Source organism: Panthera pardus, unplaced genomic scaffold (genome assembly GCF_024362965.1).
Source record: "Panthera pardus isolate Hobbes unplaced genomic scaffold, ASM2436296v1 HiC_scaffold_16, whole genome shotgun sequence".
NCBI lineage: Eukaryota > Metazoa > Chordata > Mammalia > Carnivora > Felidae > Panthera > Panthera pardus.
This window is the reverse complement of record NW_026526721.1, coordinates 141,229,926-141,252,231: the sequence shown is the minus strand read 5'-3', so window position 1 is coordinate 141,252,231 and position 22,306 is coordinate 141,229,926. Positions and strand designations below refer to the sequence as shown.

The 22,306-nt window shown below is 38.5% G+C and overlaps 1 long non-coding RNA gene across 1 annotated transcript in view; it reads right to left on the bottom strand.

Moving 5' to 3' along the window:
• LOC109251385 (uncharacterized) overlaps positions 1-17,852 on the bottom strand; it is a 254,942-nt gene extending 237,090 nt beyond the window's left edge. The window contains exon 1 of the long non-coding RNA XR_002073499.2: positions 17,772-17,852. This is a non-coding gene — a long non-coding RNA (uncharacterized LOC109251385). The remainder of the gene's footprint in view (positions 1-17,771) is intronic.
• Positions 17,853-22,306: the final 4,454 nt, after the last annotated feature.

Below are 22,306 nucleotides of genomic sequence, written 5' to 3'. Positions count from 1 at the left end.
TTCTGAGAAGAACGATGACTATTTCTGGAGTAGGACTTTAGAAACTCAAACCTCAACCCCATCTCAAAATTTAAAGCACAGAAGCCATCATACACAAAGAAACTCAAATCTAACCACAGGAGTCCTGACATTCACAGGTCTCAGAAAAATTTTCCCCAAACCTCTCAGTCCCCAATTCTCCCTAAAGACCTCTTGGTAGTTGTATTAGTCAAGGTTCTACAGAGAAACTGAACCAGTAGGAGAGGTTAAAAGAGAGAAATAGATTTAGTGATAGAGAGATTTATTTTAAGGAACTGGCTCACATTGTCATGGAGGCTGGCAAGTCTAAAATTTATAGGGCAAGCCAGAATCCTGGGAACTCAGGAAGTTTTAGACACCATGATGCAGTGTTGAGACCGAATTTCTTCTTGAAGAAAGCTGTTTTTGCTCTTAAGGCCTTCAACAATTGGATGAAGCCCACTCACATATTTGAACATTATCTCCTTTACTTAAAGTTAACTAATTACAGATATTAACTATAGCTATGACAGATCTACACAGTAATCTACACATCTAGATTAATGTTTAATTCAATAAATGGATGTGACAGCCTAGCCAAATTGACATATAAGACTAACCATCACAGCACAGAGTCAAAAGTTTCTCTCCCCTCCCTTCTGAAACTCTATAAAAATCTTTATCTGTGCTGGCTCACCTCTCTTCTAATTTTCTCTCACACTCCTCCTTCTCTCTCTCTCTGTCTCTCTCTCATCCCCTCTTCCTTCTGCCTTTTGTTTTTTTGTTTTTTTTTTAATTTTTTTTTTTAACATTTATTTGTTTTTGAGACAGAGAGAGACAGAGCATGAACAGGGGAGGGTCAGAGAGAGGGAGACACAGAATCTGAAACAGGCTCCAGGCTCTGAGCTGTCAGCACAGAGCCCGACGCGGGGCTCGAACTCACGGACCATGAGATCATGACCTGAGCCAAAGTCGGCCGCCCAACCAACTGAGCCACCCAGGCGCCCCTGCCTTTTGGATCTACATTTCTCTTCTGGAGGCAACTGTATACACTTCCTCTCTAATTTTTTTAAATTGTAATTTAGCGGGGTTTTTTACTCCTGCCAGAGAGGCAAGAGGAAGATAAATGAGTTGCCAGGCACACACAGTCACATGGTTTGACAACCTATGTTTCAACATCATCTTCTGACTCCATTTGCCTACCTCAATGTCTCTGTCTCCATAGTTTGTGTGTTGCAATGGTCCTAGCCCAACATTTTACAGCAACGGTGTTTTGTTTGGCTCTTCTCTAAGAAGGGAAATAACCCCCAAATACCATAGCATCTCCATGCTAAATAATACTGTCTCTGCAAAATAATTCATCTTTCTAAAATAGTCATAGTGTACGTGCCATCCATCTAGTTCCAACAAAAACAACAAAAATATATTTTTAATGAGATAGCATTAGGACCATGGTACAGGTTGTACTTCTTTGCCTTTCTTTTAAAATCTTGGGGACGCCTGGGTGGTTCAGTCGGTTAAGCATCCGACTTCAGCTCAGGTCATGATCTCGCAGTTTGTGAGTTCAAGCCCCACGTCGGGCTCTGTGCTGACAGCTGGGAGCCTGGAGCCTGCTTGGGATTCTGGGTCTCCTCCTCTCTCTGCCCCTCCCCTGCTCATGCTCTGTCTCTCTCTGTCTCTCAATAATAAATAAACGTTAAAAAAATTTAAAAAATACTCTCTCTGCCCCTCCCCCGTTCATGCTCTGTCTCTCTCTGTCCCAAAAATAAATAAAAAACGTTGAAAAAAAAAAAAATGGGGCGCCTGGTGGCGCAGTCGGTTAAGCGTCCGACTTCAGCCAGGTCACGATCTCGCGGTCCGTGAGTTCGAGCCCCGCGTCAGGCTCTGGGCTGATGGCTCGGAGCCTGGAGCCTGTTTCTGATTCTGTGTCTCCCTCTCTCTCTGCCCCTCCCCTGTTCATGCTCTGTCTCTCTCTGTCCCAAAAATAAATAAAAAACGTTGAAAAAAAAAATTTTTAAATTTAAAAAATAAATAAATACAATAAAATCTTATTCAAGTCATTAAACAGACTCATCTTGTAGTCTTAGTTAGTGCTTAGGAAAAGTGGAGACTGTGGTAGAGCAATTAAAGCAAAGAAATTTGTGATAGGCAAATAATGAGCCTCTAAAACGCCCATGCCATAGTCTTTAGAACCTGGGAATGTGTTGTCTTACCTAGAAAAGGAACTTTGAAGATTTGATTAAGTTAAGGATTTTGAGACTGGAAGATTATCCTGGATTACATGGGTGGGCCCAATGTAATTACAATGTAAGAAAAACTCAACTGACCATTGCTGGCTTTGAAAATGTAAAGGAGCCACAAGCAATGAACATGGGTAGCCTCTAGAACCTGAAAAAGGCAAGGAAATGGATTCTACCCTATAGCCTCCAGAATGAATGTGCCCCCGCCATCACCCTGATTTTAGCTATTGAGATGCATTTCAGACTTCCGACCTCCAGAACTTTAAGGTAATAAATGTTTGCTGTTTCACCCCACCCAATTTATGGTAGTTTGTTACAACAGCAAGATGAAACTAATTAAAGATCTCTGGTACTGAAAGTCATAACAACTGAGACAGCATCAATAGTAGTTCCTTCAACAACTCTCAAGGAGCTTCTGCTGCCTTGTCAGTCAGAATAATTTAAGTCTGTCTGTTTATAGCAACCTACATGGCTAATTCTTTTAGATCAGAGATAAGACATTCAAATGTGAGGGACAGCAGGCAATATAAATGAGAGAATTAGATCAATATAAGAAACTGGGGATTGGTGAAAACTGAGCCACACTAGAGAATGCATATACCGTCGAAAGCAGTGCTGTGTAAGAGATCTTTCTACAGTGATGGAAACATTCTATATCTGCACTGTCCAGTATGATAGCCAAACAGCCACAGGTGGCTATTGAGTACTTGACGTGTGCTAGTGTGAATGAGAAGGTGAATTTTTAGTTACAATTAATGCTCATTAATTCAAATGTAAATGTAAAATATCCAGACATGGGATCTTATTAGATATATCTGATATAAAGAATATAAAGAAACCAATATAAGAATATAAAGAGTACAGAAATAAAGGTTCTAGTGCTACATCTTCTGGTTTTTCAAGAGAAACAAAGAAACAAAAAGCATATTTCATATGCTTCCATACGAAATATCTTGGCTTTTACACGTTGGCTCAAATTTTCTTTTTGTAAAAGTCAGATATGTTGAGCTATGATTGACATACAAAATATTTCACATATTTACTGTACCATTTGATGAGTTTGGACACATACATATACGGACAAAACCAACACCACAACAAGGTAATGATATATCCAACACTTTCAAAAGCTTTCTTGTGTCCCTTGGTTTTTTGTTTTGTGGGAATAACACTTAACAGGAGATCTAACCTCTTAACAAATTTTTATGTGTGTCGTGCAGCACTGTTGACTGGAGGTGGCTCAAATTTTCTCTTAAAGAGTGTGTAGGCCAAGGATATTTATTAGGAGACTCTATTCTGCCCGCAGACCAAACAGTGTCTGCCTGCTTGAGATTTAAACAATCTTTCTTAGTCTCAGATACTTACCAATTACCTATGCAAGGCACATTCCTCAGATACCAGAAAGACCCTAAAGAAGATCAATATGTCCCGTAGACTAAAGACACAGGCTTCCAATCTCCTTGTCACTGCTATCATCATCTGAAGTTCTTTCACAGTCTCCGATCACAGAATCTACTACAAACCAAAATTTTAAACTCCATGAGATCAGAGACCAAGTCTTATACTTTTTTGAAGCCCTCATTAGTAACTGGAATAATGATTCCATTTTCAAAGACTCTTGTTGTTTTTTCTATTGCTATTGTATCTGAGATGGAAATTTTATCATAGATGTTTAGAGCAAAATTAATGTACACATTTCAGAATTACAACAAATAAATTAGTAGATGACTTTATGTCTACATCGAGAATTCTTCTAATGGCAATCTTCTCTACCATATTTAAGATATGATTCTAGGGGCACCTGAGTGGCTCTGTCAGTTAAGCGTCCAACTCTTGGTTTCGGCTCAGGTATGATCTCGCGGTTTTGTGAGTTCACGCCCCACGTCAGACTGTGCTAACAGCATGGAGCCTGGTTGGGATCCTCTCTCTCTGCCCCTCCCCTACTCACACTGTCTCTGTCTCTCTCAAAATAAATAAATAAACTGAAAAAAAGATACGATTCTAGAAGAAAAAGGAATATGCAATTATTTGTGGATGTGTCAGTTGTATCAAGCAGTGATGATATCTAAGTTGACTGTCTCAAAACTATGATCAATAAGACAGAAATATATCTGAAAATGAAGCCTTCTCTTGGAACCAAAATACAAATTTTTTTTACATTTTCATTAAGAAATTAAACCTTTATAATACGACATTATTTCTACATGTATCATTTGGTTAACAAGATAATTCTACAGATACAGGGACCCCAACATACAGTCCAAATCAAAATAATAATTTATTCTCCGCATCACTAGCCATTAGGAAAATGAATTAAAAACACAATGAGACACCACTTCATATCCATTAGGAAAATAACTGGTGTTGGCAAGGATGTGAAGAAATAGCACCTTTGTACATTGCTAGTGTGGAATAAAACAGTGCAACCACTGTGGAAAACAGTTTGGAAGTTCCTCAAAGAGTTAAACATGGAATTACCATATAATCCAGCAATGCCAATACCAGGTATATATCCAAACTGAAAGCAGAGACTCAAACAGATATGTACAATGTTCAGTGTAGCATTATTCACAATAGCCAAAAGTTAGACCCAACCCAAGTTTACATCAACAGACAAATGGATAACATATGGTATACAACAGAATATTGTTCAGTCTTAAAAAGGAATACAAGCCTGGCCCATGATACAACAGGGATGAACCTTGAAAACATTATGCTAAGTGGAATAAACCAGACACAAAAGGATAAATATTGTGTGATTCCATTTTAATGTGTGTCTCAGTCAGCTCAGTCTGCTTTAATAAAATGCCATAGACTGGGAAGCTTGACCAACAGAAATGTATTTCTCATAGTTCTGGAAGTTCAAGTAGTCTGAGATCAGGGTGCCAATATGGCTAGGTTCTGGTGAGGGCTCTCTTCCTGATTGACAGACTTCTGTGTTCTTGCTACTTGCTATGTTCTCACATATGGAGAGAAAGACAACCTCTCACGTCTCTTCTTATGAGGACACTATCCCATTCATGAAGTTTCCACCCTCATAGCCTAACTACCTCCCAATGGCCCCACTTCCAAATACCATCACATCAGGGATTAGGGCTTCAACATATGAATTTTGGGAGAACACATTCAGTCCATACAAATATGCTACCTACAACAGTCGAATTCATCAAGACATAAAGTAGAAGAGCAGTTACCAGGGGCTGGGAACACAGGGGAAAGGGGGTTATTGATTAATGAGCAGTTTCTGTTGGGGATAATAAAGAAGTTCTAGGGGTGCCTGGGTGGCTCAGTAGGTTAAGCATCAGACTCTTGATTTTGGCTCAGGTCATGATCTCAGAGTTTGTGAGTTTGAGCCTAGGATGGGCTTTGTGATGACAGCAAGGAGCCCACTTGGGATTTTCTCTCCTTCTGTCTCTCTGCCCCTCCCCCACTCACATTTGCTCACTCTCTCTCTCAAAACAAATAAACATTTAAAAAAATTAAAAAGTTCTGGAAATGGATAATGGTGATATTTACACAACATTATGAATGTATTTAATGCTACTGAATTGAATACATAAGAATAAGTAAAATGGCAAATTCTGTGTTATGTGTATTTTACCACAAAAAAAAATAATAATAATTGATGCTTGGATTCTCTAGACCACTGCTTCCCACCTATTTCCCAGTAGTGTTAATAACTGAGAGGTATTAGGCACATACAATTAAACAGACTCGCTGCGTTCTGAAGAAGTATATAAAGCTGCCATCACAGTCATTACCTTATTTTGCCACAGGCATTCAAGTATGTGAGAATGATTTAAATAACAAGACAAGTTATGGAAGAATGAATTTTTCCTTTTGTTGGTGAAAGACATACAAAATTTCAAAAGCCCAAGAAATAGGAAAGGACACTGTATAATCATTCAAAGAAAGCCCGCAAATGTGACCCTAAGAGAACAAATGGAAATGTGAGGCCTGCTTCAAATCTCAGCACAAACCTCTCTGTATGGCTGAGATCAGGAAACAGTTCAAAACCACAACAGCATGTTGTAGAAATCACACCCATCTTGAAGTCCAATAGAAAGAAGGTAAATCTTAATGATACACCACAATTTTGCTGCAAATGGGAGCTCTAAAAAGCAGATGTTTTCATTAAATTGGTCTATCACAGACCCCTTCCAAAAAGTTTTAGCTGACAAAGTACCAGAAGAAGCTCATTACATGACTGGCTCAATACTCGAGGTGGTGCCCTGTCCTGACTCGAAGTGAAGCACGGTTCTAATAAGGTTCTGGAAAGTGCTATCGAGCTGTGTTGGATCTAAAAAGACCACAGTGCTAAGAACAAGGTCACAATTTCTTTGGCTATATTTTTGCAACTTAGATTTTAATGGGAATAACCACTGGCAATTGGCCTGATTAAAACAAAACTACTTTAGTTTATCAATGCTCAATCTCCAAGGTCCTCACAGTTCTAGCATATTTTAATTCTATTATTGCAAAAATTGCTGAAATATCCAGTTCTTCAATCTGAAGGCAATTAATTTGGGGACTATGAGTACCCACGGTGTTGAGTTTATGATCGACTGACTCACTGCTTAGGAAGACATTAGCAATTGTCAATTAAGCTTTAATGATAGTATTAAAATGCAAACCAGGATAATTCATACACTCTTCTATGACTTAGAAACAGAACTTTTGTTCTACAGAACAAAATCTATTAAAACAGCCTTCATGCATAAATCGAAAAAGAGAATAATTTGCATAGAACTGATAACAATTAACTCACACTTGCACAGGGCTTTAAAATTTACAAAATGTTTTAACATAAATTTCCTCATTTAATCCTTATTAATACATTGTTTTTTGGGCTGGAAGCTGAAATTTCCCATTATACAATCTAAGACAAAAACAATGCAAATAATAGTGGCTGTAAGAGTGAGCTGAGAACTACCTTAAATTTATAAAAGAAACCTCACAATTTTTTTCTTAATTAAACCAGCAAAAAATTCCCTCTACACTAGAACTACAATGCTTAAATAATTCTTGAGCCTAAATTACTTGTTTGAACCATTGAACAATATTACACTATGTGGGCAAATGAAGTTCAAACACAAAGATAAAAATGAGTAAGTAACTATAAGACTAGTCAACCCCTTAATCACCATAGAAAGACAAACAAGAAAGAAAGGCTGAAAGTCTGCTATTAAAATAAGTGTGAGTTAGGGGTGCCTGGGCGGCTCAATCGGTTAAGCTTGAGCGTCTGACTTCGGCTCAGGTCATGATCTCACGGTTCCTGAGTTTGAGCCCTGCGTTGGGCTCTGTGCTGACAGCTCAGAGCCTGGAGCCTGCTTCAGATTCTGTGTCCTCCACCCCACCCCTGCTTGTTCTCTGTTTCTCTCTGTCTTTCAAAAATGAATACACATAAAAAAAAATTTTTTTAATAAGTGTGAGTTAGCCTTTTAAACTATTTTTAGAAGGATTTAGGTTTTTTGGGTTTTTTAAAGTTTTTTCTTTTAAGGTTTATTTTTGAGAAAGAGAGAGACAGAGTGCTAGCGGGGAAGGGGCAAAGAGAGAGGGAGACACAGAATCCAAAGCAGGCTCCAGGCTCTGAGCTGTCAGCACAGGGCTCGAACTCACAAACTATAAAATCATGATCTGAGCCAAAGTCAGACACTTAACCAACTGAGCCACCCAGGTGCCCTGGATTTTAGTTTTTAATATTAGTTTGTTCTCCTTGTCTCCTTACGTTTATGTTTTGAGGATTTTGTGTGTTTCAAACATATAACAATGACAAGTAAAATATTTTAAAAGAATATTTTCAAATGTGAATAATGCAAAACTGAAATAAGTAACTCCAAGAGCAAATGGCACAGGAACATTCAGTAATGAGGAGGACATCAGATTCTCCACATACATAAGCAGACAGAAGAGTCTCGGAATTTGGCTCCCGTTGGGAAACAGGCTGGTGTTGGATCCCTACACTCTTGAAAAGAGGGAGAAGAGATTTCTGCTAACCACTGCCTGTGGTTGCTACTTATATGAGCCTCATGCCTAAAGAGGCAGATGAATATACCTATCATCATGCAGCAAGATGATGAGGCCAAACTACCCATAACTTGGTGACAGATTCTCCACTAGCCCTACCATCACTGAGGGACAAGTGTTGGGAACCACCAATATGAGACATGGTTCTGAGTCAGAGGCCCGGGGATAGTCAGGTGGGAAAGTAAGTGTAAGCACAAAACTGCTAAACAGGAAGAATGGAGTACAGAGCAAGAGACAGCCTTCAATACATGATGAGCCTGCAAAACCTTAAGACCAAAATACATAAATAAAACTACAGCAAAGACAGAAAGTCCATAAATCAGAATATGGATTTATGACAAACAAACTGTTCGGTATGCTCAAAGAGACAAAGTAATGACATTCATAAAAATAAGCAAGAAATCCTAAATCCAAAGCAGTCTGCAAGAAAATAAGAACAGATGTTGGTAAACAGAAATTAGTAAAAGTAAACTTAAAAACACTAAAATTAAATCACAGTGAATAGACTAGATAAAGCCCTAGGTGGACCCAAAGGGAAAAACGAATTAGCAAATTGGAAGGTAGTCTAAAGAATTCACTCAGAATGGAGCACTGAGAAATGAAGGTTGTTTGGCTTGTTTGTTTTTTTTTTTAATTTTTTTTTTAACGTTTATTTATTTGTGAGACAGAGAGAGACAGAGCATGAACGGGGGAGGGGTAGAGAGAGAGGGAGACACAGAATCGGAAGCAGGCTCCAGGCTCCGAGCCAACAGCCCAGAGCCCTACACGGGCACGAACTCACGGACCGCGAGATCGTGACCTGAGCCGAAGTCGGACGCTCAACCAACTGAGCCACCCAGGCGCCCCTGCTTGTTTGTTTTTAAGTAGGTTTCGTGCCCAGTGCTGAGCCCAGCGCAGGGCTTTAACTCATGACCCTGAGATCAAGACCTGAGCTGAGATCAAGAGTTGGATGTTCAACCAACTAAGCCACCCAGGCATCCACAGTGGGGTTTTAAAGATACCTATATCTGTGTGGATAGAGAAAAAGAGTGAGAGAAACATAGAGACAGAGAGAGACTCAAAGAAATACCTGATAGCAGTGCCAGAAGAATAGAATAAAGGATATGGTGAAGAAGTAATACTCTCAAAGATAACTGCTTGGATCTTCCAGAATTAATAAGAATATAAACAAGATTATACCAATAAATTTAAGTTGGATAAAATGGATAATTTCCTAGAACAGCATAAAAAGATCAAAATTGGCTCAAGAAAAATAAGAAAAAGAATTCCTGAATAAACAGCCATTGAAGAAACGGATTTAATTTTTTAAAATCTTTACCAAAAGAGGGCTCAAGTCCCTCACAATTTTATAGGCACATTACCCCATCTTCAAGGAACAGGTAACTTCTCCTCTACAAAATGATAAGTTAATATAAAGACTTACTATTAAGCCTTAGTAATTAAAATGGTGTGAGACTCATGCAGGAATGGAGAAAAAGTACCAATGAGGCAGAAAAGGAAGCTCGGAAGCTGACATATCTTCATACTGAAACTTGGTATATGACAGAGATATCCCTATAAACCAGGAAGGGCTAATTAATAAATGCTCTAGGTTAATAACCATGGAAATGACTAGTTATCTCAAAGTCAAAACTTTGAGAAGTAAATACAAGAAAACACTTTTATAATGTTGGACACAGTACAAATCATTAGGGGTAAAATTGATCAAAAATCCAAAGTGTCTGTGTCCCAAACAGCGTCACTTTAAAAAGTTAAAACATGAGACCTATAGTGGGAGAAGATAATATATAACCCATAAAAAAAAAAAAAAAATATATATATATATATATATATATATATATATATATAACCCATAAAAGATCAATATCCAGAATAGCAAAGGAAGTGTTCTAAATCAATAAGAGACAAACTACCCGGCACCAAAGAAAATGAACAGAACCATATATTTGAAAGGGCACTCAGCCTCCCTAGTAGTGAAGGCAATTCAAATTAAAACATCAAGAAGAGACTATTTCACACCCATCAAACCAGCAGAAAGTAACAAGTCTGAAAATACCAGGTGTTAGAGAGTAAGAAGAAAAACAGGAATTCTCATACACACACTGCTGGTAGAAGAGAAAATGGTGTAATGACTCGAAAAGTAATTTGGCGACATTTAATAAAACTGCAGATGTAATTTCTCTTATTGAGCAATTCCCTAGATATATGCACTGAAATTCTCATACATATATGCACAAGAAGAGACAAAAGACAGGTGTGTGTGCATGTACTTCCCAACCCACCCCGCGCTTGGTCCCTGAAGTTTAGCTGTTCCATATACACGTACATGGTCTCTCATTGCAATATGGCTCATAATAGTATTTAAAAAATCTAAGACAGAGACCATCTAAATACCCATAAAAGGAAAATGAACAAGTCATTGTTCAGTAATATGGAATACCACGGAGTGGGACAAATAAATGACCAGGAGCTAAAGGTACCGTAATATATAAATCTGGCAAACAAAGTTGAGAGGAAAAAATCTGGTTGTAGAACAGTTTGATCTAATTTGTTTCAAAACAAAATAGTATTTTGCACAGATAGATATATATATATATATAGATAGATATATATATATATATATATATATATTTTTTTTTTTTTTTTTTTTTAATGAAAGCTGCATAAAAGCTAATGACCAACTTAAGCATGGTGTATATCTCTGGGGAGTAGGGAGAGAGCACTGGCATTAAGGAGAGGCACAACACCTATTTCTTCAAAGAAAAGAACAAAAGTAAATGTGGAAGATATTGATGCTGAGTCGCTCATACAAGCCTCTTTTTTTTATGTAAATATAAAAATATAAATATAAAAAATATTTTTCCAATAATGTTTATTGGAAAACTCCACAAGAAAGCTAATTGACTAAAAGTCAGTTAGTTGAAAGAAAACAGAACTCTCAGATTCACAAAGAGTAGCGGTAAAAATTGTTAGACCTTCTGGGCAAGTGTCATCTTTAAAATAAAAATGAATGACATTTTATAATAAATTCAGAGTCTGTGTTCGGTGAAAAATGTCTATGGATGATTCTCTGAGCATTACACTAGAAAATGCTGAGGAGAAGCACAAAATGAGATGCTATTTTCTTAGAAATGCAATCGATAAATTTTGTGGTGCCGTCTATGAAAAGTGACAAGTAACCTACATAATTTCAAGTTTTATTTTATATTCCTTCAATAGATGTGTTCCAACATCTGTGGAGCCACAGAAGGATCCCCTAACCGGCCGTCACAAAGCCTGAGCCCTGGATCTGCTGCGTGCTGGTCCTTGGCTTAACTCATCCCACCCCGGTACAGGGGCCCTGCAAGCCCTACCCAGCCCTGAGTCAGTTCTCATCAAGGTTTCCAGGGTACGATTAGTCTAAGAAACATCATCCAGCAGGCTCTATGTTTCATCTTACTGCCCTAAACAATGTGGCTTTCCAATCCACTCCACACTTGGTCCCTAGACTTTAGGTGTTCCATATACACATCACAGCGCCCCCCACCCCCACCCCATGAGAAGAAACATCACATGCATGCTGGCACTGTTAGCTATTTTCCAGCCCCACCTCCCTAAGCACAAAGCTTCCTGTTTTCCTATTCCATTTGTGATGTTTCTGATTCTTGACCCCAATGTTGACACTTACTTGGAGGCTCCTCCAGGATTTGACACCTGTCCCCCACATTCCTGTCCTTGCTTTTTTTTGCCATAGCCTGGTCCTCTGTTTCAAATGCTTCCCATTGTCTTAAGTAAACTTCCTTCTCTTGCCTCTGGACAAGGCAAGAGGCTGACAAGAGGTTGTCAGCCTCTGGACAACCATACTACAGTCCTTACCGTGCTACCGTCCATCAGCCAGTACCCAAGCTATGGTTATAGTTCATTTGGTGCCTGGGCTGAAAGGGGCATTGAGGAGCTCCTTGTCCACCAACATTAGGCCCATTGCTCCAGCATCTGACCTGCGAATAAGCTTCCACCCTGGTTTCCTAATTTGTCCTCCACTTTCCCTTTCTGGAGCACGAGCCCTACCTTGCAGGATTAACAACAACAATAGCTACTTATACCAAGGTTGAGTAGGAAAAACAGAAGCTACTCTGTGTATTCCTGGTAGAAGTATTTTAATACAGGGATTTAGAAGTTAACACACCTGCTAGAAGAGACAGGTGGGAGAGGGCTGGCAAAGCTACCACCAGCCACCTCGGCCTGCAGCACTAATGTGCGTGGTTCTTCAGGGCTCGCTGGAAAGCTCTAGGAATTTCTCTGTCCATGTTTCCAACTGCACAGCCTCCAAAGACTGGGGCTTTCTTCTCTTACCTTCCAAATCTCACCCAAGTGTTTCTCTTGGAAACACCATAACCAAGATTTAAAGACAGAAGGAGAGTATGGGAAGTGCAATCTCCAGCTTCTCCTACAGCATGCAGAGAACTTTCAAGGGGGTAGTACTGATGCCGATTCGACAGCAGACAAGCCAGCACGCTAAACATTTACTGAATGCTTGGAATGTGCCAGGCACTGTGTGAAATTATATCATCTAATCCTCACAATAAATTTATGACATGGACACTTTCTCCATTAACAGAAAAGAGAAACAAAATTCAGAAAGGTGAAGGAATATGCCCAAGATTCAACAGCTAAAAAAATGGCTCAATTAATATTTGAACCTAGGTCACCTGACTGCAAAATCCCAACACTTAACCACCATGCGGCATGTGCCTGAACTCTACCTTTTAGTTAGAACTCTTCAAATGAACTGATCCTTACTAGAACCTTCCACCACTAGTTGAAGACTGATTCTATATCTACAGCCTCTGCTTGGGGTCCTATTTCAAATTGGATAAACCTACCAAGAATAAGGTGGTGCCTCCCAATTGACTCTGTTTTCATGCTGTTTGAAGTTTTCTAGAAGTAAGGCATTCTAGGATCAAGACATTCATTGACACTTCCCTTTGTTCTCTGATATTCAGGCTGTGGACCTTTCTCTCAAGGCCAGCTCTATTTCCACATTAGTTCACCTAGACCTAAGTTTTCTCGATTCCTACCCTTTCCTACTAGCTCAATCTCCCAGCATCCTTCACTGCCATCAAGGCCAAACCATACGTGCTATAACACTGCAAGATTTCAGCAAGCCAATTCTGCCACTACTCTTTGGAACTCCTGAAGCTCCCCACCGCAAATGCACTGTGAATACCTTTCCCAATTTGAGTTAATTGGACAAGTGGCCTAACGTGGCAGAAAATTTTTCAGTAGCCATCACTGCCTACAGAATAATACAGATGCCCTCAATTAACACATTCAAAGCCATTTCCAAATGGCTCAAATCTAATATAGCCCATTATTTCCCTAAATTTATCTTTTATCCTATCAAAACCCATCTAGTTACCATTCTTCTAAAAGGACCTGTATGGACCTGCCTCTCTACCTTTATTCAAGCCATTCTTTCCACTTGGAATGCGCTTTTTAGTCCCCGTCGTCCCCAGCAAATTACAGCTTATTTCTCAAAGCACCTAACAAAAATTGTATTTCTCAATAACAAACATCAATACAGTGCTTGTATCCTGACTATTTGGATAAGCATATTACCCTTTATATTGCACCAAAAATCACTGAGGGCAAGGACTATTTGTCTTAACGATGCCCCTCACCAACATTTTCACAGACTCCTACTATGGACTAAGACGTGACAGATGATAAATTAAAAAAAAAAAAAAAAAAAAAACCTTTAAAATTTAATGTAAAATTAAAAGAAGGTCAATAAAACTGTTATCTAATAAAGTAAAACATTTCCAGTTTTCCCAAATTAGAAAAGACATTCTACACAATAATTTCTATCTATACAAAATAGAGACTTTAGATGATGCAAGTATAAAGAAATTTAATACGAAACTACCAAAATAAAAACTCCTGGGGGGGGGGGGAACCTAGTTTGTAATTACCAACAGACTTTAACTATCATCCCATCCAAGGTTCGAAACCCATGAAGAGTCAGTACAGGTTATAGATTCTGAGCATTTATCCAATTATGTTCCATTTGCATCCGTTATTTTCAGTCTGTTAAAACACTTACACAAACCCTTGGGATTTCCCCTACCTCCATTCCTAAAAGTATCTCCATCAATATGTTAAATGAGTAACAGAAGCTTTTGTTGAGTCGTTGCTGAAACACACTAAATACTGAGAATAGAGAAAATATATCTCCTGAGTCATTCAAATACAGAAACATCAAACTCTGGGAGACTAACAGCCTAAGAATATAGGAGGTGTCAAAGATTGAAGACATTAGGAAGCCTTAAGGCACTGACACCAAAAGTTGTGTGGCAAGGAGCCTTTGTTTTTCACTGAAAGGAAAAATTCAGATTATAGGCATAAATATACCTCCAACCTGATGGAGGTGGATACGAACAGGATCAGGGTAATAAAATTAAAGCCTGAAGAGGACTGGGCAGAAGCGGGGCTTATGTGAAGGTTTCCACTACATCAGAGACAATTATCTGTAAGCCAAGAGGTAAAGGCAGAAGCTTTAGAACATAAGCTAGCAGTTGTCAGGCATAATCCAAAGGTCTAAAAGCCAAACGTTGAAAACAGAGGTGTCTTGGATATCAGGGATCAGGAGTAAGTCAAGCATTTTTAACACAAAAAGGTCAAAGCAGAAGTGAGGAAGACTAAAGGATTTTAATGGTCAAAGTAGATATAAATACAGAATTGTGAATGTCATATTGATCAAGACACTGGCACCAAGGGGGAACCTGGGTGGCTCAGTCGGTGAAGCAGCTGACTTCAGCTCAGATCATGTTCTTGCGGTTCATGAGTTCAAGCCCTGCATTGGGCTCTGTGCTGACAGCTCAGAGCCTGGAGCCTGCTTTGGATTCTGTGTCTCCCTCACTCTTTGCCCCTCCACGGCTCATGTTCTATTTCTCTCTCTCCTCAAAAATAAACATTAAAAAAAATTAATAAAAAAAAAAAAAAGACACTGGCACCAAGAACAAGAATGCAAAATCTGGTCTGTGAAATAAACATGATTTATTTGTGACACTAATACCCTCTGACTTCCTCTATGCGTTTTAGTAATTGTGACTTGTTCTGTGTTCACAAGTAAATGAAGAAAGTAACTAAACAAGCTGGAGCCCAGAAGCATTCCTGATACAGGAGAGCTGTGTTGGCAGATGAAGAGGAATAGATGAACTGAGTGTAGCAGACTGTATTTTCCAAAGACGGCTACCACAGTATCTCCCATCAAATGTGCTCTTCTGCAATGTGATCCTGCCATTTCCCCATCAAGAAGTGAAGTCTCATCACTCTACCTGAGGGTGGCCTTTGTGACCTGCTCAGCCCATAGAATGTGGCAGAAGTGACACCCTGGGACTTCTAAGACAAGATTAGAAGAAGCCTTGCAGGGGCACCTGGGTGGCTCAGTCAGTTGAGGGTCTGACTCTTGGTTTCAGTTCAGGTCATGATCTCACAGTTTCATGAGTTCAAGCCCCACGTCGGGAGTTTTTCTCTCTCTCCGCCCCTCCCCTGCTGGTTTTCTCTCTCTCTCTCTCTCTCTCTCTCTCTCTCTCTCTCTCTCTCTCTCTCAAAATAATAAACATTTAAAAAAAGAAGCCTTGCAGCCCCCACCTGAGCCTCTTAGAAGGTCGCTCTGGGGCTACTCCTCTGAGAACTTGGAAAGTTCATGGGTAAGTACATGGGAGGCCCAGCTGAGCTCTCAGCAGTCAGCATCAACTGCTAGCCATGTGACATTCCGGCTCAACTGAACCTTCAACCTCAGCCTCTGTTTGACTTCAACTGCATGTGAGACCCCAAGCTGAGCCTGGCTGATACACAAAACCATGAGAGATAATAATAAATTGTTATTTTAAGTTGTATGTTTTGGAGTGGCTTATTATATAGCAGTAGATAATCAGTACCTGGAGTTAAAGGAATGATTTTGAAAATTAACTCTATCTATAGCTTGTAATATTGAGGCCATGTCATTTACAATTATCACCTCTAGTAGACTCAGAAATGCACCGTTTCCCCCATCCACTGCCTTTGATATTCTAACGAAAAGTTTGGTGGAGGAAGAATCTGAAAGTTAAAATGAAATTTGGGATTATCTGGGGAGTTTGACTTGCACTGTCTCTATAATGCCTGTTGCTGCAAATACCTGAGATTTGGGTACAGCCTGGAACAATTGAAAATGTGGAACAGTCTATATTAAAAGGCCAGGATGGAGCATGAGCATTAGAGATAATTGAGCAATTACTGAACACCTTAGAGAATCCATACTCTGGTGATAATTGCCATTAACAGCAGGGAATTTTCCAGAGAGATAAATCAGACCTTTCTCAAACAATTAATACCAGCACTGTGCTGTTTGTTAACGTTGTTATCTTCCACCTTAAATATTACAGGTGCCAGGCTATTTCACTTACCTCTAAACCTTCAGTTTTTCAGTCCCTGTTAATGCAGGGACATAATGCAAAACATACAGTGATTCTCACTTTACAGTCAATTCTCAATTATCTGAGGCTTATGGAATTATAATTCAGTCCATGAGAGCTCTGCTTAAATATTGGCTTCATTGACATTTGGGCACATCTGGAAATCCCATCTGTTTAATTATAATTTTGCTATCACAACTAAGTTTTTGAAATCTACATAAACCAATCACCTCCCATGAAGGATGGGGCTAGACAGAAGGAGGGAAAAAAATGTATAGATTGTCTTTTGTGTATACATTGCTTTACCATACATTATCTAATTCAATCCCTGTATACAGCAAAGCCATGAGGTACTGTTACTTTTCTTTTACAGAAAAAGAAACTAAGGCTCAGAGTGGTCAAGTTATGTTTGCTTCCTTCCCCTATTTTGCTGCTTGACATCAGAATTAGAGTACAGAGTCTAGAATCAAACAGGTTGGAATCATAATGTGTTAAAATTAGAATTGGTTTTCTAATGTAAAGTTCATCTCCGTTTTTATATATGGCAGTTTCTCTGTGTTAGCTTTTAGAAAAAGTTACATTTTTCTTAAATGACCTGGCTTCTACTTCCTTGAACTCACATCATCATTATCTGGGAAACATCTAGCCTTAGAAGTGAAACAGGTAACGACTTAGATCAAATAGCAGCAGCAGCCTGCACTGAAACAGAATGAGAAGTAGGAAGACACAACACATCATTTTAAGAGCTATCATGACCACACGAGCTGGAATTCTTTTGATAATGTTTTCTCCTTGTTCTCAAAACTACAATTCTCTCAGTCAGTGTATCCTGAGTTTGGTTTGGAAAGCACGATCATCCTTTGTTTAGAGAGGAAAAGTAGCCTTGGACAAATGGTACTATTAAAAGCTGCTTGGTGGCCCTTTGTAACAAATACGGGCCATTAATGTGGAGACACAGACTCCTGTGTATTGGTTCATATTTTACATGCACCACAGGGTAGAAATATAAATGGTCTGCAATGCAACTTGTAATTTCAATTTATTAAAAAACTTTGTGTTAGTGACTTACCATTAACTAAGGGACTCTAGGCAGATGTTCTAATTCTCTTTCAGTAGTGTATTGTTTGCCTGGTTCCCAGTTGACAGCTGGAATTAAACAAAGAATTGAGTTTCATTCTATAGTATGTCAATCTTATGGGAACACTAAGAGGTAAATTAAAAATTAGTCTACAATCTCTCATGTAACGAAATCATAAAAACATTTGCAGGCATCACTTCAGATGCAACAATAGAATGCAGAGTGTTGTAAATCAAAGAGCACACAGACTATGCTGCAGATGAAGTAATGATAATGCACAAATTAACTTTAGCAGTAATCCCTGAGGAATCCATTTTACTGGGGTAGTATCAATCTTAGCATAGGCATTCAGGAAGAGAAGAAGCAAAAGCAAAGATTAAATAAGAATCTCTGGCAAGTATATACAATTTCTGAAATGTAAGGTAAAGGAACAGGATATTAGACCTAACCTCTTCTAATCTAAATAAAAGTGTGAAGAAATTAAAATGATTGAAACTGATAACTAATCAGCTAGAACTGTATATCAATCCACAGAGACAGGTAGAAAACCAAGTGAAGGCACCCCCGCGCAAAACAAAACACCCCAGAACTCCCCAGCCTGCGCCTGCCCATTGCTCCTCCTGCCCTGCCTAGGTGCCCCCTGCTAGAAATGCAAGGATGGTCGTTCTCGCTACTTTTATTCAACATAGCACTGGAAGTCCTAGCTGCAGCAATCAGACAAGAAAAAGAAATAAACGCCATCCAAATTGGAAAGGAAAATTTATAACCGTCATTATTTGCAGATGACATGATACTATATATAGAACACCCTGGGGGCACTTGGGTGGTTCAGTCAGTTAAGCATCCAATTTCAGCTCAGGTCATGAACTCACTTTTGTGAGTTCAAGCCCCATGTCAGGCTCTGTGCTGACAGCTCAGAACCTGGAGCCTGCTTCGGATTTTGTGTCTCCCTCTCTCTCTCTGCCCTTCCCCTGTTCACTCTCTCTCTCTCTCTCAAAAATAAATAAAGATTAAAAAAAGAAAGAAAGAAAACCCTGAAGACTTGACAAAAAAAAAAAAAAAAACTATTAGAACAAATGAAATTAATTCAATAAAGTTCCAGGACACAAAACTAATATACAGAAATCTGTTGCATTTCTATTCACTAATAATGAAATAGCAGAAAGAGAAACTGAGAAAACAATCCCCTTTACAAATGCACCAAAAATAATAAAATACCTAGGAATAAATGTAACCAAAGAGGTGAAAGATATGGTACTCAGAAAATAATAAAACACTGATGAAAGAAAGTGAAGAGGACACAAACAAATGGAAAGATATTTCACACTCATAGAAGAATTAATATTGTTAAAATGTCCATACTATCCAAAGCAATCTACAGATTCAATATAAATCCTTATCAAAATACTAATAGTATTTTTCACAGAAGTAGAGCAAATAATTATAAAATTTGTTTGGAATCACAAAAGACCTTGAATAGACAAAGCAATCTTCAGAAAGAACAAAGCTGGAGGTATCACAATTCCAGATCTCAAGATATACTACAAAGCTTTAGTAATCAAACAGTATAGTACTGGCACAGAATAGACACATAGATCAATGGAATAGACTAGAGAGCCCAGAAATAATCCCACATGTATATGGTCAACAAATCTATGACAAATGAGGTAAGAACATGAAATGGGGAATAGATGGTCCCTTCAGTAAATGGTGCTGGGAAAACTGGAAAGTTACAAGCAAAAGCATGAAACGGGACCACTGTCTTACACAAAAATAAACTCAAAATGAATTAAGGACCTAATGCGACCTGAAACTATAGAACTTTAAAAAAAAAAAAAAAAAGGCGGTAATCTCTTGGGCCGTAGTGACATTTTTCTAGGTATGTCTCCACAGGCAAGGGAAACAAAAGTAAAAATAAACTATTGACTACTTCACCAAAATAAAGTTTTTGTACAGCGAAGGAACGAATCAACAAAACAAAGAGGCAGCCTACTGAAGAGAAGATATTTGCAAATGATATATTTGATAAGGGGTTAACATCCAAAGTATAAAAAGAATTTATACAACTTAACACTAAATAAATAAATAAGCAAACAAACAAACTGATTTTAAAATGAGCAAAGCACCTGAATAGACATTATTCCAAAGAAGATATCCAGATGGCCAACAGACACATGAAAAGATGCTCAACATCACAAACATCAGGGAAATGCAAATCAAAACCATAATGAGATATAGTGACATTTTTCTAGATATGTCTCCACAGGCAACGGAAACAAAAGTAAAAATAAACTATTGAGTACTTCACCAAAATAAGGTTTTTGTACAGCGAAGGAACTAATCAACAAAACAAAAAGGCAGCCTACTGAAGAGAAGATATTTGCAAATGATATATCTGATAAGGGGTTAACATCCAAAATATAAAAAGAATTTGTACAACTTAACACTGAATAAATAAACAAACAAACAGGGGCGCCTGGGTGGCTCAGTCGGTTAAGCGGCCGACTTCGGCTCAGGTCACGATCTCGCGGTCCGTGAGTTCAAGCCCCGCGTCGGGCTCTGTGCTGACAGCTCAGAGCCTGGAGCCTGTTTCAGATTCTGTGTCTCCCTCTCTCTGACCCTCCCCCGTTCATGCTCTGTCTCTCTCTGTCTCAAAAATAAATAAACGTTAAAAAAAAAAAATTTTTTTAAATAAAAATAAAAAATAAAAAAAAATAAACAAACAAACAAACTGATTTTAAAATGAGCAGAGGACCTGAATAGACATTATTCCAAAGGAGATATCCAGATGGCCAACAGACACATGAAAAGATACTCAACATCACAAACATCAGGGAAATGCAAGTCAAAACCACAATGAGATATCACCTCACACCTGTCAGAATGACAAGTGTCCAAAAGACAAGAAATAACAAGTACTGGTGAGGACGCAGAGAAAAGGGCACCTTTATACACTGATGGCAGGAATGTAAATTAGTTCAACAGCTGTGGAAAACAGTATGGAGGTTCCTAAAAACTTAAAAGTAGAAATACCATATGATCAAGTAATTCCACTACTGGATATTTAGTCCCCTTAAAAAAAAAAAAAAAGAGAAACGCTAATTTGAAAATATATTGAAAATATATATGCACTCCCATGTTTATTGCAGGATTATTTACAATAGCCAATATATGGAAGCAATTTATTGCTTGATAGATGAATGAATAGGTGAATGGATAAAGATGTGGTATATACATACAATAGACAATATATACAATATACAATTGTATATAGACAATATACACAACAGAATATTATGCAGTCTTAATAAAATAATGAGATCTTGCCATTTATGAAAATATGGGTGGACCTAGAGGATATTATGCTACGTGAAATGAATCAGACAGAGAAATACCTTAAGATTTCACTTATATGTGGAATCTAAACAAAAAAAGCAGAAACAGACTCACAAATCCAGAGAACAAAGTGGTGGTTACTGGGGGTGGGGGGTGGAATGGGAAAAATGGGTGAAAGGAAAGGGAGATAAAGGCTTCTAGTTATGGAAGGTATAAGTCATGGAAATAAAAGTTACAGCATAGGGAATATAGTCAATGGTATGGTAATAGTATTGTATGGTGACAGATGATAGCTACACTTGTGAACACAGCATAATGTATATAGAATTACTGAATCACTGTGTCATACACCTGAAACATGGTATGTCAAGTATACTTCGATTTTAAAAACGTGAAAACAGATTTGAGATTGGTAATCAAATAAATATGAAAGAAAAAGTAAGATGTTTGAAAAACTGGACAAAACCCCATGGAAAAGAAGATCCACTGAAGAACAACTATCAAGGACATCACTAGATACCTGGTAGATTTGGGCCTGATATGGGCCACCTTCCCATTACACACCATAGAAGTTCAAGATACAAGTGAAGATAGCTAACACCTGGCACTCCAGCAGCCCCAAGTGGTACTGCACCCAAATGTAGGCTTTAGGAGATAACTGAACTGCATGGGGTTCAGGTTTGAGAGAGTGATGCTAGAACTAAGACCCCTACAGAGAACCAGAAACTAGTCCCAGGCATCCAGTCCATGAAATAGAAATTAGACTCCGTCCCCATGGAAGGCAAAATGTCACAGAAACCTGGGGAAAAAGAGAAAGTCTCCTAAAAACACTTTTAAAACCCAATATTGCCCTACATGCACGGGTAGAGTCAAGATATAATACTATGTGTGTAATAATAATAAATTGTTGTTTTGATCCATAGGTTCTGGGATAGCTTGTTATATAGTAATAGAATCAGTACCAGGAGTTGCAAGGATTCTCCACATGGCAGGAATTTCAAACAAAGAAACTAACGCAAGAAATCTGGTCTAGAAGTGCTGAAACATGAAGGACTGACAGAAGCCAATAAAGTCATGTTGAAATGATGTTTCTAACTCACTGCAACTCAGACATTGACAACATGATGAAACCAAGTTAAAGATAAACTCACAATCAAAAATTGCAAACCAGGGGTGCCTAGGTGGCTCGG